This window comes from Sycon ciliatum, chromosome 11 (genome assembly GCF_964019385.1).
Source record: "Sycon ciliatum chromosome 11, ocSycCili1.1, whole genome shotgun sequence".
In the NCBI taxonomy this organism is placed as follows: Eukaryota; Metazoa; Porifera; class Calcarea; order Leucosolenida; family Sycettidae; genus Sycon; species Sycon ciliatum.
The window spans coordinates 15,402,154-15,404,653 of NC_088653.1; the positions used below are offsets into that span (position 1 = coordinate 15,402,154).

The window sequence follows — 2,500 nt, forward strand, 5'->3', positions numbered from 1 at the left end:
AATACATGATTCGTCCCCATGGTTGTGATATGAGTGCGCATTTAGTTATATTCATTGCATTATCCAATAGTAGTTTTTCTTTTAAGCGAAAGTTTGTCTTATCAAAGTTTTACTGTGCAACGCAACATCAGAAAATTCACAGCTCGCGTGAGACTTGGCCGGAGGCTGAGTTTTGCGCATCCGTCGGAACGCCATCACCCTTCAAGGATCAAGGCGCGGACGCAGCTCCTAAAGCGGCACCAACTGACGTGATAAAGACTAGAACCACATTGAACCACATGATCAGCAGGAGCATCACCCTAAAGAGTGTGCGCTGCAGCAAACCGCATCGATGACATCATTCCGTCCACTCGGGCTATATTGTTAACACCCTCGCAACAAGTCTTCCGTACCGCGAGGGCAGTAAAAAATAAAAATAAAAATATTATCGTGTCCGTTCCCAAAGGGAACTCACGACGGCCGCTAACACCCGGTAAACCCTACGAGGGCAGTGGTGAAAACTAGTGGAGTGGTGGCACATGAAATGCGACCCCTGGTTTTCGTGCTCGAGTTCAGCACCGCTTCTAGCGGTCTCCACTCGGTAGGGTGCAGGCGTGTGCTGGATTTTTGCAGCGTGAGCGCACCGAGCTGGGGTCGGATTTCACTTGCCATCACCATCCAGCAGCCTACTAGTAGTTCCATTGCTGTCTTGTGCTTCATCCACACGTAAGCCCATTGCACAATGAAGTAATTTGTACTACCAACACCCCACACAGCCACCTGGGCATGGTCGTCTGGGGTGTTGAACAGTGCATTCCTAATCACAGCATACTCACATAACACCCCACATAGCCACCTGGGCATGGTCGTCTGAGGTGTTGAACAGTGCATTGCTGATCCCAGCGTACTCACATAACACCCCACACAGCCACCTGGGCATGGTCGTCTGGGGTGTTGAACAGTGCATTGCTGATCCCAGCATACTCACATAACACCCCATACAGACACCTGGGCATGGTCGCCTGGGGTGCTGAACAGTGCATTGCTGATCCCAGTGTACTCACATAACACCCCACACAGCCACCTGGGCATGGTCGTCTGGGGTGTTGAACAGTGCATTGCTGATCCCAGCGTACTCACATAACACCCCACACAGCCACCTGGGCATGGTCGTCTGGGGTGTTGAACAGTGCATTGCTGATCCCAGCGTACTCACATGCATTACTCATACAACCCATATATGGCAATGCGCAATGGGCTGATTAGGAAGCCACAACAAACGAGCTTTTTTTCCGCACAGCTAAATGTAAATGTGTGGGAAGTGATCATGACCTTGTGCTGATGGGCATCAAGTTAAAGCTAAAGCGATGCTTCAAACCCCCGTCCTTCAGGAAGAGATTCAACATCAATAAACTTAATAATCAAGAAATACGATCGACATTCCAGACAGAGATTGGTGGTCGTTTCCGTCCATTGCTGGAGATGGAGAATGCAGATGATATTGTCAATAAGTTTAACAACATCTTGACGGAGGCGGCAACTTCCATCCTAGGAACCACCCAGAAGCCCAGAAAGCCTTGGATCTCAGATGAATGCCTAGGGCAGTGTGATACGCGCCGACAATTGAGAGGGAGCCGCTTTGGTTCTGCTGCGGCACAGGACGAGTATCGTGTGGCGAATCGGGAGACAAAGCGGTTAATCCGACGAGACAAAGAGAATTGGCTACACAATAAATGCAAGTCAATTGAAGATGACATCGCCAACCACAACCCCCACGGAGCATACCAAACTCTGAAGAGTCTATGCAGCAAGAAATCAGGATCAGCAATGCAGGTGATCAAAGCAGCAGACGGATCCACTTTAACGAAAAAGGAAGAAGTAGCTCAGCGGTTGTTGTGCAACGAGTGCCATAATTATAGTAATAAAAGGACTTGAGAACTTGGGCAGGCAGGCACTCGGTGTTTCTAGTTGATTTATTTTCGGTTCAATTTATTTGCATTTATTTGGCACGGCTACGCGGACGCTACTAGTCGCGTACCCTTATGCAGATCGGTCTACTTTTTGAGTGCATGTGGTGTCCTTATTTTGATGCATGTAGATTAGTGCAGTACGGTGGCTTTGTTTGCGCGGCTGCGGGTGCGCTGTAGGTGCACTTGTACGTGCACGTTCTGCTGAGGAGAGCGTTTGGGCTTTCGCTTGCGCTGCTTGGTTATTCGCTGTTTTCCTTTTCTGGTTGTTGTTCCTTCCGTGATGAACGGATAGTCTTTCTTTCTCTCTTGTTTCACCTATATTCATATTTCTTGCAATGTAAAATATCACCCCACTGGTTTGTGTGAGCTTGTAGTCGGTTGGACCAAAGCGGTGGTGTGAGTACGGTGCATCTTTGTACAACGTGGACCTGAACGTAGATGATAAAGTCCTTGACGCAATCGTTACTCCAGCCATGTCAGATAATGCCAACAACAATCCCATTCTGAGGACCGAAGTCGAATACGCTATCAACTCCCTCAAGAACAACAAA

At 48.6% G+C, this 2,500-nt stretch overlaps 1 protein-coding gene across 1 annotated transcript in view; it reads right to left on the minus strand.

Moving 5' to 3' along the window:
- Positions 1-2,500, minus strand: part of LOC135827576 (uncharacterized) — a 41,906-nt gene that overhangs the window by 11,124 nt on the left and 28,282 nt on the right. The gene's annotated exons all lie outside the window — the stretch shown is intronic.